General features: G+C 44.8%; 1 long non-coding RNA gene across 9 annotated transcripts; it reads right to left on the bottom strand.

The window, feature by feature from the left end:
* Positions 1 to 1,118: 1,118 nt before the first annotated feature.
* LOC128346686 (uncharacterized) lies at positions 1,119 to 15,123 on the bottom strand. Of its 9 annotated transcripts, none has more exons than XR_008317129.1 (4): positions 14,952 to 15,123; positions 11,844 to 12,178; positions 11,604 to 11,744; positions 1,119 to 11,496 (listed from the first exon to the last, which is right to left on the bottom strand). It is a non-coding gene; the product is annotated as an uncharacterized LOC128346686 (long non-coding RNA). The 9 variants fall into 9 exon arrangements; XR_008317132.1 differs by lacking the exon at positions 14,952 to 15,123 and having other exon boundaries at positions 1,119 to 10,090; positions 10,194 to 11,496; positions 11,844 to 14,498; XR_008317131.1 differs by lacking the exon at positions 14,952 to 15,123 and having other exon boundaries at positions 1,119 to 10,337; positions 10,443 to 11,496; positions 11,844 to 14,498.
* Between the last annotated feature and the right edge of the window lie 746 nt (positions 15,124 to 15,869).

Below are 15,869 nucleotides of genomic sequence, written 5' to 3'. Positions count from 1 at the left end.
ATGCACATTTATTCAGAAGTAAGCCCCACTGACTTCAATTGTACTAATATGCTTATGATTGCTGTCATCCTGTATCTTCTGTAACACTATGTAAATATTCACAGTATACATATTTTTTATATAAAGAATGCTAAATGCACATGGGACAGGGCCTTCTGTCCCGCGTGGGATGTTGTGCACCTGGGACAGGGCCTTTTTGTTATTGCCCTCAGCAGGGGTGTAACTATGATAGGGCAAGGGGAGACAGTTGTCTGGGGGCCCACTGCCTTGGAGGGGCTCCCCAGAGGCAAGTCACATGACTGACTCCCCCAGCCGCGCACCCGCCCGAGCTGCCTTCAGTTGTATTCAGCCTCCGAAATTGAAGTGAGTGTTAAGACCTGGAGCTACCAGAACAGCATGTCTTTCTCTAGTACCATTAAATGACTTGTATTATCCACAATTTATAAAACCTTTAAAAATTTAATATTTTTATTGTGCAACTTTTATAGTCTTATATTGTTTTAAATGTTTTGTAAACCGCCTTGGGATTGTTTTAATGAAAGGCAGTATATAAATTTAATGATAAATAAATAAATAAAGGCTGGCATCCACATTACCTTATGCATAAGTTGTCCCATTGAAATTAATGGAAAAAGTTAGTCATGGTTAAACTAATTTCCTGGGTGCAATGCTTCTTTCTCACTCCAATAGATATTAAGAACTATAGTGTTCTTTAAGGTGCTCAGGTGATCTACTGATCTAAGTCCCCTACTAAATCTACTACACAAAGTAGTCCTTCACACAATCAAAAGCTCTTCTTCTATCTGGGTTTGGGAGCTATGCTCCCAATTTTTAGTTGTGTGGAAGCAAGGTTAGATGAAAACCTGGGTAGAAGTGATTGTGTGGAAGCAAGGTAGGAGGAAAACCTGGGTAGTCTTTCCTACCACCTTGCTTCCATACAATCACTTCTACCCAGATTTTCCTTTCAACTTGCTTCCGCACAACCAAAAATTGGAAGCACACACACTCCCAAACCCGGGTAGAACAGAGTTGCGTTAATGGCCTCAAATACTATTTAATATCATTATTTAGGTTTAATCTTTGCACCCTAACCCCAATGAAGACACAACACACGTAGATGGAGTAACTAAGGGCACACTTTATTAATCTTCTTAGATAATGCAATGGAGCAAGAACTTAACTTACTAACTAGAGTGCAGGCACTCCCCCCAGTGGAATGCAGCCTCCTAAGCGAGCTGTTTCCACATGACTGGGCGAGTCATCCAACCTCTCGCTTCCTCCTTACCACAGAGCAATCTGTGTTGAGGGAGGGTTGCCTGAGTCACCCCCCCCCCCAATTCAAAGCTCTGAGAGGGTGAGCTGAACGACTCCTCAAAGGGTTCACAAAAGCCTGAGAGGCTGTTCCATGGAGACCCCCTTTACCAAAATGGTGTCTCCAGCCGAACACCAATGAGTAGTCCTACCTATCTAAAGCCTGCACTCACCTGCCCATGTGACAAAGGCTAACCTAGTTAAAGCACCACCCCTAACATAGAGCCCAAAACAAACTCAGTGGGGAGTAGGCGAAAAAGTTCCCACCACATGCCAATCAGGTGGAAACAAAAAATTCCTACTCGGCCCCTTGTGGCGACCGGCTATCCCCCACAGAGTACAGGGTGGGCGGGTAGGTGCTGAGCTACACATGGAGTGATGTTGGGCAGGTGTGGCCAGCCTTATAAGGTGGCCAACACACCTGCCTCTCATTGGGTGAGCATTACTAAATGCCCTGCCCACCCAGCAGATGATGGCTGCTCCAGTATGTCCCATCCCAACGGTTGGACACAAACCTGCCCCCCACCCAGAACACACAGGCACATGGGTGGAAGCAGCATTGCGCCCAAACCCCAATGAAGACATGACATGAGTAGATGGAGTGACTAAGCCACACTTTCTTAATCTTCTTACAAATGCAAGAGAGCCAGAACTTAACTTACTAGCTAGAGTGCGGGTACTCCTCCCTAGTGGGATGCAGGCAGCCTCCTACAAAGAGCTGTTTCCCCATGTTTAGGCAAAGTGGAGGTTGGCAGCAGTCGTCCTTACCACATAGCAATCCTCCTCACCACACAGCAATCTGTTTTGAGTGAGGGTTGCCTGAGTCACCATCCCCCACGCCACATAGCTCTGAGTGAGCTGGGCAGCTCCCCAAAGGGTTCCATTCCCTACCCCTGGGTCACAAAACCCTGAGAGGCTGTCCCATGGAGTCTCCTTTCACCAAAATGATGCCTCTGGCTGAACACCAATGAAGGGTCCTACCTTCCTAAAGCTTGCACTCACCTGCTATATAAATGGGGGTAAACCTCAGTTTAGTCCCCTTTCCCCCATAAAAACAATAGCCTCATGCAGGCCTTGTTGCAAGTCACTCAGAAACAATAGTTTCCTTTGTCAGAAAGGTGCGTGCTGTCTGCTCAGTAGAGAAGAGCAATCATGTTTTATATCAGGGTGAAGAATGACCCTTCTGCCCATGAACAAGAGCACCTTGCCCACCTCAGGACTGACTTTCTTACATGCTCTGTCCATACATCTGAGATCCCCTTCACCCTTCCAAAATTGTCAAGGGACCAAGTTGGATCACAATAACAAAACTCCAGGCCAATGGGCCAGTATAACTGTAATATTGGCCAAGGCCTGCAAAATTAGTGCATTGCCCTTCAACAGGTTCCAATCATTGCTTCCAAGATGCAAAATCCAGATGTGAGGTGGCTGATGATTTCTAGATTACTCATCTATCAAAGGCAAAAGGCAGCTCCAAAGAAGTGTTCCCTCTAACAGGGATTTCCAGATGTTGTTGACTACAATTCGCAGAATCCCTAGCTGCAATAGCCTTTGTTTGGGGGTTATGGGAGTTGTAGTCAACATCTGAGAATCCCTGTTAGAGGAAACACTGCTCCAAAGCACCTCACGCTGACCAGGTCACTCCACTTCAGCAAAGTCGTGGCAACCCAGCTGGGTGCTGTAGCTGTAGCAACATGCTGTAAAAATGAAACTGTAGCCACAAATTAGCACCCGAACTGCATAGGCACGTCCCTTAGCATCTGTAAAAGAAAAAGGATGTTAATGTCCACTCTCACCATTTGGGGACTTTAAGCATCAGGACAGAAACTCCAAATGTAATGTTGGCAGGCAGCAGAGTGCCAGTGACCAATACTACAACTCTGGTCCTCAGTCAGGCCCACAGCTACTGCTGTAGATGCTGCCCAAATACATAAGACACAAATTCCAAAGTCCATGGATTGAAGGGGAAATTGATTGGCGTGGTGAAACAGGTGGCCATCATTGTTGCCCCTAATCTGGATATAATCCATTAAAGCCTGCACAGACACAGTCACACAGACACACTGATAGATCATGTGTCTGAAGCACTTGGGCACAAGTTGGCAGGTTTGGCTTTTTTTTAAGCCAAACTTTGGGTTACGGCCCATTTGACCCACTAGTATACCCCTTAGGTTCTTGCAACCCCCTGCTCCTCTGATTGTTTCTGGAGGTCTAGATGTGAATGACTGCCCTGTCCTCTAAAACCTGAACTTGCCATTTTCCCAAGGCCTGACTGGATGGGTCAAACCTGGAAGATACTAGCAACTCGTATATCCACAGGGCATCAAAGAATGCCACCAGGATAGAAGCTTTAAACAGCAGAACCTCAAAAGCAGAAAAACAAATGGAGTTAAAGTGCAACATAATATTACCAATCACCTGCAGTGAAAATGGAAAATGAGATTTGGGTCAAGGAGGGTGGGCACGGGACCACCTTTCCAACATTCATCAAACCCTAAGGTCAGTGGCAGTGTCAAAGAATTCCTCCAATTTATATTGAAAAGCCTAGGTAGCAAGGTGCCCACCGATGGACCCTGAAGCCACCCTTCCCTCATGCAGCTTTACACAGAATGGCAAGAGGTGTTCAACTGGTATGGGCCACAGTTCTTGCAAGATGTCAGATTTCCTAAACCAGCCAAACTCACTTATGAAAGCAGAATAGCACACTCTGGTGCTGGGAGCAAGTGAGTGACATATAACTCGCTCTACCTTAAGCCTCCAGGCTTTCGCAGACTGGCTGGCAGAATCTTGGCCTGTGCCTTGGACACTGGAGCCAAGGCCCAAAAGCACTGCACCTGTATCCGAGATAAGGCATCCCCTATATTGCTGTCAAGACCTGGAACGTGGCATGTGAAAAAATAGAATATTGCTTCAGAGTAGTGATGAAACATAATGCAGATTTATTGCAGTTTCCCTTGGGATAGGAAGATAATAAATGTATAAGTAAATAATAAATGTATAAACATTAGCCTTGTATCAAGATCTTATGAAGTATCTGTTTATTTTATATTTGCTTTGAAACGTATAACCATAACCTTCTTCCCCCCCTGCATAAGATGCAAATAACTGAGAAGACTGGTCTGTGTGCTCCACTTACCTTTGTGTAGAAAAAACAAAAACACATACACCCCCCATCTCAAATGCTGCTGACGTGCAATTTCCATCATGATATCTTACCTATCTTACCGTTGGTCCAGTAAGGCTATTTCAAAACAAGATACCTAAGAACATCATTCAGAAGGCTGAACTGGGCATTAGTAGGCCTGGGTAGTAGAAACGGAATACCTCTAAAGCAGGATCTTACCGTTGGTCCATCTAGCTCAGTATTGTCTTCACAGACTGGCAGCAACTTCTCCAAGGTTGCAGGCAGGAATCTCTCTCAGCTCTATCTTGGAGAAGCCAGGGAGGGAACTTGAAACCTTCTGCTCTTCCCAGAGTGGCTCCATCCCCTAAGGGCATCTTACAGTGCTCACACTTCTAGTCTCCCATTCATATGCAACCAGGGTGGACCCTGCTTAGCTAAGGGGAAAAGTCATGCTTGCTACCAAAGCTCTCCTCTCCACATATGATTGTATGTTTGTTTCAGAGCACATATGTGTACTTTAAATACTGGACCAATACATCAGTACTTTAAAACTTCATTATTATTATTTCAGTGACACTTTTGAATCACTGTAGAGACCTGATTTAACACAATACTGCCATTTTAAATTGTTGTGTTTTAAATTTCTTGTTTTTGTTTTTAACTAATGTTTTAATGTTGTTTTTATCTTGTTGTAAACTGCCCAGAGACGTAGGTTTTGGGCAGTATAAAAATATGTTAAATAATTAAATAATAAAATTATTTTCAGTCATTAATCCATTAGGCCAGATATGGGCAGATTTCAGACCTGAAGGATCTACTTGGGTTTGTTTTGTTTTGTTTTACTAGAACCACAAATCCCAACTACACAAATACAAAGCTACATCTCAGTTACTACAGATAAGGGATTCGACCTACCTTTTTTCATCTTAGGAAGTATGTTTATTTTACATTTGCTTTGAAATGTGCATTAAGAATTTAAATTGACGATTTTGACAAGTGGCATGTTTTGGAAAGTACAAGTAACATCTCTATGAGTAAGTTTGTTGTGGGTATTATTAAACAATTGGGAGTCAGAAACTCTGACCAATGCTACAAGTCATCCAGTGATCTACCAGTGATCCTGAACTACTTCTGCCCTTGCTTTAGGTTTTAACCGTGGAAATATCTATGCTGCACGCTTTTGTAGTTTTAAATAGAACTCCTAGGAAGTGTTGTTCTGAAAAAAGTGGTAAATACTTTTTGAGGCACATGTGAAGCAGCATGGCTTTGATTTGGGTGCTGTCTCAGCCCTTTGGTGAGGTGGGGTCAACTTTGCTTGGCTTGATTCTGCGAGGTTGCTTTGAATGGATTGAAGCATGGGCATGCTAGTGAACGAATCTTGCTTCCGGAGGTGAAGGAGCAGCAATGGCACCGCCATCCTCCCCAAAAGACTAGAATTCCTAAGAACCTATACCATTTTCCAGGACTGCAGGATAATTAAAGAAGAAAAATGATGCCCAGAGTATTTAAAAATGTAAAACTTTGGCAGTCAGCTGCTTCTCCCTCAGTCATTATTAGCATAATGAGTTCACTAGCCTGTGTCCAGTCTGGTAAGTTAGTGTAGGGGTCAGGTGAGTGCTGGGGTAAAGGGTCGGGAAGCAAATCTTCAGCAGTTTAAACTGGGGGCCAAATCAAGTTAGCCCAGACTCAACGCAAACTGGACTGCAGTTTGATTCATACTAATTTGATTTGGTACTGATTCAATTGCCAAGGTTCATGTAGCTCTTTTTAAAAATATGTATTCAGGAGATCATGCAGTTGTCTTATATTTCATTATATCAGGTTGATTCTACCTGTTCTGGCTGGAGCAAAGGTTTTACACATTTTATTTATTTTATTTTATTTTATTTATTTATAGTTAAATTTCTATACCATCTTTCATTAAATGAATCCCTAGGTGGTTCACTCAAAAGTTAAATACAGTCTTTCTGGCTAAACCAAGTTTTTTCACATATGTGTGTTATACTTTCTCCTCATGCAGCCCTCAGCTACTCTACTAGGGGTTGTCAGGATAAAAACCCAAGTAGCAAGAGCTTGGTGGTGGCAGCAAAAGTTAGATAAAGGGAAGTAGAAATAAAATACATATTTCTCAGTGATATTGGTCCACAGAAGTATAAGGATGTTAACCTCTCTAGTTTGGGGTATAAATCCCACTCACTAGTAGTGTCCCAGGCTGACGAACAGGGTGTCGCTCATCACACATATATTTGAATTTTGCATAATAACAAGCACTAATTGCACTTCTTCCATCCCAAAGGCCTTTGATCCCCCCCTTTAACATGTTTTCCTCTTTCTTTAGCTCCATGTGTACACTATCCAGTTGAATATAATATTTTTTGCATTTGATGGACTCGCAGCGGGGAAACACTTGACTAACAGGCAGAAGGTTGCCGGACCGAATCCCCGCTGGTACTATATTGGGCAGCAGTGATGTAGGAAGATGCTGAAAGGCATCATCTCATACTGCGTGGGAGGAGGGAATGCTAAACCCCTCCTGTATTCTACCAAAGAAAACCACAGGGCTCTGTGGGCGCCAGGAGTTGAAATCAACTTGATGGCACACTTCACCTTCAATACATGAGGCTGTTCTCGTGCATAGGCAAAAGTGAAGCCCGGTTTTGCCTGTGCGTGTGAACCGCCCAGAGACATGCAGCTCCTGGTGGCAGCATGGCAGCAAACTCACAAGGGAGCCCCAGCTGTTAGCCTTGGTTAAGGGCGACATTCACCAGAGCTGATTGTGTGTCAGTGCCACAGGGCTCTGCATGGCACCTACACACCAGCAGCCACACATGGCATCACAAAATTCCCCATTATGCACCACATACTCACACAGTGCATTATGGAAGTTCCGGAGGCCTTCTGGCCCCCAAACCTCCCTGCTGCCAGCAGGAGCCAGGAATTGTCTGGGTGGGCAATCAGCCCACACAGCAACAAGGAGAGGATCGTCTGTGGGGTAGGCAAGATTTTCAAGGCTTCCTCCCCTTGCCCTTTCAAATACTTCTCATGGATCATGAGAAAGGGCTCCATGAAAGCTTATGATGAAATAAATTGGTCAGTAAGTGCTACAAAAATCTTCATTTTTGCTTAACAAGTAGGTTTACTGCTGTAGAAGCTATATTTTTCTCATGTAACCAGAGGAATGGCAGGCACAGTGTGAAAAGGTAGATTTGAATGCAGTAAACGGAGATTAAGATCAAACTCTTAACATTTGGCATATAACTATGGTCCACATCTTTTACTGTTGAAAATATGGTTTCAAATGTTGCAAGAGTGAATACAGATTTAGAGTGAACATAAAGCCATCAATAACTAAAGGAGCAGAAATTTACTGGATTTTTAAAAAAATTCCTAAGCATTCATAGATAAACCACAAATCATTTAGTCTGCAATTCTGCAAAAAAACAACTTAAATCCCATTGGAATTTATGGGATTAAAGCATCCTCTTTAATTTAAATAATCTTCTTCCAGGATCCCAGTTGTTCCTCTTACCTATCTCAGGTCTCACTGGTTGTTCCTCTAAAATGTCTCTGCATAGAGCAAATTAGCCTTACAATTAACTTACCTTCACTTCTTTAGTCAGCTCAACATTAGGGATGCGCATGGAACCAGCAGGGGCCGGTTTGACGGTGGGGGATGGCTTTAAGGGTGGGGGAGGAGGCACTTAAACCCCCGCCACCACGTGATCCCCTAAAAGGGAAGCAGTCAGGGCAAGGCAGCAGTGTACCTCTCTGCCATTCTGTCCCGATGTTGACCGGATATAACTGGAAGTACTAATTTTGCCTGCACACATCACGCACAACGCAAGAGTGCGCGTGACGTGCACAGGCGCAGCTAGTGCTTCCAGTTATATCCGGTCAATGTCAGGATGTGGTGGCAGGGAGGTAGGCTGCCGCCCCGACAGGCTTTTAGGGGATTGCGCACCAGTGGGGGAAATGTGGCGGGGTGGGGAATGCATCCTCTCCCACCCTTAAAGCCATACCTCCTGCCTTTGAAGCTTCAAGTTGACCAGGATTCGAACCAGTTCAGATGCCCGTAAAAGGGCCTTCGAACTGGTTCGTGTACATCCCTACTCAGCATAAGATACTGCATAATATGAATGGCAAAAATTGTCAAGAATCTTTTCATTTTTTAAAAAAAGTTTAGTTGAAAGAAATAAGAACCACACAAGAACCATACAAATTCTATTCCTTTCGATGAGACCAGTGCAAGAGGAGGTTTGCCTGATTGTGCCACAAGTCCTCTTGTGAACTACGGACAGTATATTTGCTTAATCTCAGAGATGCAATAAAGTTAAAAGGTTTTCACCAGTTTTACCATTTAATCATATCTCACTGCTACAGAAGCCTTTTTTGATCTTCCCAACAACCTGTAACCAGACAGCCAGAGGTGAAAGTATTTAAATCAGTAATGAAGTCCAAATGGTTGTATTGTTTAAGTACAAAGAACCTTTTCCTCATTCTTTTGGAGCAATCATAATTATTTTCAAATGGTTAAAGACAAAGAATTCCCAGATGTAGTTTTTTTGTTAGCTCTGAACAGGTTTTGCCTTCTTTCCTGGAAAAGATTAATGTCAACTAATTGACAGGGTCACAGCACACAACTATTTCAGAATAATAATGTTTAAGATGCTTTAGTGCAAAGGAGTGATTGAATGTTATGACCTTCTCACTTCAGGAAATAGTTATGTGGAAAAGAAACTTTAATCTCTGTACTGCACTGAACATAGTTTAAATGAAAAACAGTAACACAGCAACACAAAGGACAATATTCCTAGACTTATAAAAATCTCTGATCTTTGCCTTCAAGAGATATGTACTCTGTGCAAAAGTGAATTGAACGAAGTTTCTCTTGAAATGTGGAAAAAACAATTTCCCCCTGCATTAATACACAAGGATCTGTGCATAAGATCACCGCTTAAAGCTTTAAGAAGCCCCAGCTCTTTGTTCTCCTCCTATACTTGTTAAGATTGAACAACAAATCAGATGATTAAATATCATGGTATAATGTTATATTTTTTCTCCTTGTGGTTTCTGTACTTTAGGACTATTCATTCATTCATTCATCACATTTATATACCGCCCAAACTTTTGTCTCTGGGCGGTTAACATAAAACAATTAAAACACGTGTTAAAACAATTCAACAATTTAAAATCAATCACAAAATTAAAACCAACAAATTTTAAAAGGGTGAGAAAGCTTGGTTAAAGAGATGGGTTTTTAGATGTTTTTTAAAAATTGAGATGGGGAGGATCATATCTTAGTGGGGACTATGCACTCCTGCTACTTTTTCAAGATGCTGGCTGTACTTAGAATATGTTACCTGCAAGGAATACTGGTAAAGGGAAGGATAAAGATATAAGAATTAGAACAGGGACAAAATAAGAGAGAGAAAGCTGGGAAACGGTCATTGCTGTGGGGGGATAGAGAGAAGAGCCTAGAGTGACCTGATTAGTTACTCAGTTCCCCAGAGACCTAACTTGTGCCTTGGGCAGAAGCTTCCTCAAGGATAGGGCATAACAGACAGGTTGAGCAGCAGGTTCCAGAGCAGCTACAGCTCCTGCAAGCCATGGTCATTCTACTTCAGGGCACCTTTCTTCCATCCGGCCCAGGCAACTCTTCAAGAGAAAAGAAAGAACAATGGGAAATATGCAGTGCTGAGGGGATAGAAAGAAAAAACAAGAGTGGCCTGACTTGTTCCTCCATTCCCCAGAGACTTACCAACTTCAGCCTTGGCCCAGGGAGTCCTGGAGGAAGGAGCTGAAAAGTTTGAGGCTAACCAGCAGGTCCTAGAACAGCTACAGCCCATGCAGGCCATGGTAATTTGATCTGAGGACACTGTTTTCACATCTGGCCCTTGGAATGCTGCAGGAGAAAACAGAGTAAGCTGGGAAACATCTGGTTCTCAGAAAAGAAAGAAATAAGAATTTTGAATTGCCTGACTTGTTCCTCCATTCCCCAGAGACTTACCAACTTCTGCCTTGAGCAGAGGCTTCCTGGGGGAGGAAGCTAAAATGTCTTAGACAGAGACATAGGCCCTCGAGCTACTACAGCTTCTAGATTCTGTTTCGAGTTGTCTTTCTTCCATCTACCCTTTGGAAATCTGCAAGAGAAAAGAGAGAAAGCTGGCCAACATCTGGTGCTGCGGCAGGATAAAAAGATTAATGTAGAGTGGCCTCCATCCAATAGAAACATACCAATTCCTAACTTGGGCAGGGACTTCTTCAGGGATGGTACTGAAAAGGCTGAACCCAAGCTGCAGGTCCTAGGGCTGCCACAACCCCTGTAGGCTACAGTGATTACTCTTGTCTTTCTGTCATATGACTCTCACAAATCTGTAGGAGAAAGTTGGGAAACTTCCGGATCTGAAGTGGGAAAGAAGATAAAAGATGACTTGTTCCTCCATTCCCCAGAGACTTACCAACTTGCGCCTTGGGCTGAGGCTTCCTGAGGGAGTTTGAAGAGTTTGAAGCCAAGCAGCAGTCAATTGAGCTACTATAGTCCATGTAGCATGTGATCATTCTGCCTGAGGGAACCTTTCTTCCATCTGGACCTTGGAACTCTGCAAGAGAAAAGAGAGAAAGCTGGGAAACATCCTAGGCTGTGGTGGCATAGACAAATGGAGGGGTCATCTAACATGTTCTGCCATTCCTCAGAGCCTTACCAACTTCCGCCGTGGGTAGGGATTTCCATGCTAAAAAAATTATTACAAGGCGCAAGCCCCAGAGCAACTACAAGTCCTTCAAGGGGCTTTTCTTCCATCTGGCCTTTGGAAGTCTGTAAGTGGAAAGAGAAAAAAGATGGCCAACATCCAGTCCTGTGGCAGGATAAAGATATAAACTCAGAGGGGCCTGACTTGTAACTCCATTCCCCAAAGACTTACCAACTTCTGCCTTGGGCAGGGGCTTCATGAGGGAGGGGGCATGTTGCCTGAAGCCAAGCAGCATGTGTCAGAGCAGTGACAGCTGCTGCAGGTTGTGGTCATTCTTCTTCAAAGTGTCTTTCTTCCATCTGACCACCAGAACTGTGCAAGAGAAAAGAGGGAACACTGGGAAACCTCCAAATCTGAAGGGAGATAGAGAGAAGAACCTCAAGTGGCTTGACTTGTTCCTCCATCCCCTGGAGACTTACAAACTTCCGCCTTGGGCAGGGGCTTCCTGAGGGTGAGGACTGAAAAGTCTCAGGCCCTAGAGCTACTGCATCCTCAGCAGCAGCCTGTGGTAGTTGTGCTTCAAGGTTTCTTTTTTCTCTTTCTCTCTGGACTTTGGAACTCTGCAAGAGGAAAGAGAGAAAGCTGGTCAACATCCAGTGCCAGATAAAGAGATAAATATAGAGTGGCCTGACTTATTCCTCCATTCCCCAGAGACTTACCAACTTTCTCCTTGGATGGGGGCTTCCTGGGGCAGGTGGCTGAAAAGTCTGAGGTCTAGCTACAGGCCCTAGAACTACTCTCGCTCCAGCAGGCCACAGGCATTTTGCCATCTGGCCCTTGGAACTCTGCAAGAGAAAAGAGAGAAAGCAGGACAAAATCCACTGCAGCGGGGAAATAAACAGACAAACATTGAAGGCCCTTACTTGTTTCTTCATTCCCCAGAGATCGGAGCATTGGTTCACTTACCGTGAAAGCTTCTTCTGGTTGCTGCAGTCAAGGCCATCTCGATGGGTCATCCCCCTCCCGTGCTCCAAGGCAGGACTATGCTAATTAGCTGAAAGATAGAAGTCTCTAGAGCTTGACCCCGTCCAGCCTGACCCCGCCCAGTTCTTACAGGCCAAGTTAGCAAATAAAGACTGACCTATATTTCCAACCACAGATTAAGCTACATGGGGTAAATCATAGTAAGTTAGAACAGACAGGTGAGTTGGATAGACACACGATACTGAAGAGCCCTTGTCAGCTGGAAGAATGTTCTAATTCTAGCACTCATACTAAATGAGTAAAACAAAAACAGCAACACCTCCCCATCAGGAGCAGCCCAAGAGCGGCTAGCCGGGAGGGCCGAGATGGCCTTGACTGCAACAACCAGAAGAAGCCTTCACGGTAAGTGAACCAATGCTCTGTTCTTGGTTGCTGCAATCAAGGCCATCTCGATGGGACATACCAAAGCCTGTACGTCATCAGAGAGGGATGCGCTCTTGGCTGCTCCTGTATAAGAACCCTTGCAGAACTTGTCTACCAAAAGCCACCTAGGCGGAGGCATAATGCCCACTTTAAAATGCTGTGTGAACGTAGACAGATTATTCCAGGTTGCAACCCTACAGGTTTCCTGGACTGGTACATTGGTTGAAAAAAGGTGGTTGAGGTTGCCACCGCCCTCATTGCGTGGGCTATATAAGGGAGGCCAAATGTTTTGTGTTTCGTACGCCAGAACGATACACGCGCTAAACCATCTGGCAATAGTTGGAGAAGTCACTGCCTTGCCTATAGATCTTGGTAGAAGGAAATGGACAGTCAGTCAGTTTTATGGAATGAGACTGAGCTGCTGATATGGGTCCAAGTTGTGCCATAGTTACACCTGAGAGAGTTTTGGTTGTGGATGGACCTTGGTCTTTAGGACGTCAAGAGAAGAGTCAAAGTCAGGCAAATATCCTAGGTTCCTCTGTAAGGCCAACAGTGAGGGTTCCACTGTGTTAGGGAGCCTGCTAACCTCTGGCCATCTGCCTGGTAAATTTCATGCCTAGGTAAGGAACTGGACAAGTGCCCAGCTGACGTACTGAGGGAGAGGTTGGCAGGTAGCACCCCTCAGGAATGATGGCACTCTGCCTGCCTTCTTCTTCTTCTTCTTCTTCTTCTTCTTATTATTATTATTATTATTATTATTACATTCATATCCCGCTTTTCCTCCAAGGAGCCCAGAGCAGCTAGGCTAGGCTGCAAGCAGTACAACAACTCTCTAGGCTTAGTTGGGTGTGTTCTTCCAACTATATGGTCATGGACCTTATATCCTAGCTGGCAGTGGGGAGGGAGGAGAGAGTTCCATCCCAGAAGAACAGCTAGGCGAGAATGTTAAGATAGCTGGAGAGAGTCCAGAGGTTAAAAGCCTGTGAAAGGTTATGAGCCTGTGGTAATATATCCCATGATGGTAATAGCAGTAATCACGAAACCAGTGATATTGATCGAGGCGTTGCCTCGTGCCATCATCTCATGGCTAAGATGGTTTGTATGGAGAGAGACTGTCAATAGGCTAGATTGAGATGGAATAAGTTGACTGTATGGTTGGTGCTTGCCATGACAATAACTGTAATGGGGGACCCACTAGAGATTAAAACAGTGAGTCATATCCTACTGCCCGGAGGGAGATATTTCTACTGGGTGCTGGAGATGAGCTGCCCTAGGAATCATGGCTGTTACATGACCATGGAGAGGGTATCTAAGATGGGAATGGGCCAATGTGGCTCTGGTTACTACTAGGCCAGGCACCGGACTGGGTTGCATGTCCGTCTCTACATAGGAGGCAGACCTCAAAGGTCTAGAACTCATGTTGCCGAGTGGCTGGACGATGGCTTATTTGTGAGAGCCCATGTGGACTATGCTGTACTGGGTAAGAGGTATGTCACTAAAGCCTAGTACAGCCGTCTTGGTTACTACCTCATATGGGATTGTTGAGCCAGGGAGTGGAGACCTGAGGCAAAGTATATTTGTGTTAGGGGTAATACGATGTATCCCCCTTTTCATCAATTTTGTGTTTGGAAATGAGGTATACTACTCTCAGGGGTGTGCCCTCATACCTGTGACCAGAGATGCTGACATGACTGAGGCCCTCCTCTGTTGGGAGTGGCAGCTACACTTGCATGCCAGCACTTGACCCGGGTGGGAAACCTGGGTGGGACTGTGGACCTGTAGTCCTACCATGATTGGAGGAGGCTGTCCACTGCTGTGTTGTCATTAATTTGGCAGTGTTTGCATTGTATATTAATTGTGGGACATCTAGAAGGGTGAACAGGGCCAGAAGGGCTGTCGATGTGAACTTCCTGATCCGCTAACCGGAGGTAGATGGGGCTATTCCTTAGGGACTTAGGTCATAGGTGGCATCTATCCAGGTGGTCTCTCTGAACCGCCTCAATACTACCCAAGAGATCCAGAGCCAGGAGGGTGAAGGAATCAGCTTCCTAAGGAGGTATGACTCTAGGCTCCATGCAGCCACCCTATGAGAGGCTACGGTAGGGCCTTGGGAGGGGACAGTCGGAAGAGCCAAGGCTATCAGTGCCTGTGGTTGTGGGACTTATTAAGGTTCAAATTAGATGCATGAGAGCAGTGAAGATAGTATGAACATGCTCCTCAATAATGGTACATTAAAGGTAGGGTAGAAGTACAGCGGAGGATCCTACAGTATGTCTCATGGGAGGGCAATTATAGCTACGCCCCTGGCAGCACTTCCTGCTTGGAGGCGATAAGGAGAAAAATTTAGTGACCCAGCTTGTTCCTCCATTCTCTAGAGTGGAAGGTAAAAACAACTTCAATTCCTAAGAAATATTGGGTACCTAAACGATTATGAAAGGGAACCTTGAGTAGGCTGACTTGTTCCTCCATTCAAAGTGTCTTCCTTCCATCTGTCCCTCAGAACTCTGCAAAACAAAAGAGAAAAAGCTGGCCAATATTTGATGCAGGGGCGGGGGGGGGGAGAGAATGAACATACAGAGTGGCCTGACTTGTTTCTCCATTCCCCAGACACCTACCAACTTCTGCCTTGGGTGCGGGCATCCTAACGGAGAAAACTAAAAGGCTGTGACTGAGCTGCAGGACGCAGAGCACCTACAGGCCCTGCAGACCATTGTCATTTTCCCTCAAGGCGTTTTTCTTTCAAATAACTCTCAGAATTCTGCAAAAGAAGAGAGAGGAAGCTGGTCAGCATCTGGAGCTGAGGAGGAATTAACAGACAAATGTAGAGTGGATGACATGTGGATGGCACAAGAGACTCATCTTTGCCTTGGGTGGTGATTTCCTGGGAGAGGGAGCTGAAATGCTTGAGGATGAGAAGCACGTTTCACAGGAGCAGTGACACCTCCTGAAAGCCATGGTCATTCTCCTCAAGGCATCTTAAGACCATGCCAAAGGCCATAGAGCACATAAAGCCCATGCAGGCTATGGTCATTCTGCTGGAGGGCGCCTTTCTTCCAACTAGCCATGGTCATTCTTCTTCAGAGTGTCTTTCTTCCATCTGGCTCTTGGAACTCTACAGGAGGAAAGACAGAAAGCTGACAAACATTCGGTGGTATGGAGGATATAGAGAAAAACCTTGAATGGCTTGGTTCGTTCTGCCATTCCCCAGAGACTTACAAATTCTTTATTGGGTGGAATCTTCTTTGCAAGGTGGCTGAAAAGAATGAGGTGAAGCCAAAAGCCCTAGAGCCCCTGCAGCTCCTGTAAGTCATGGTCATTCTACTTGTAGGCGCCTTTTT

Source organism: Hemicordylus capensis, chromosome 2 (genome assembly GCF_027244095.1).
Source record: "Hemicordylus capensis ecotype Gifberg chromosome 2, rHemCap1.1.pri, whole genome shotgun sequence".
NCBI classification, from domain to species: Eukaryota; Metazoa; Chordata; class Lepidosauria; order Squamata; family Cordylidae; genus Hemicordylus; species Hemicordylus capensis.
This window is presented reverse-complemented; position numbering and strand designations above follow the sequence as displayed.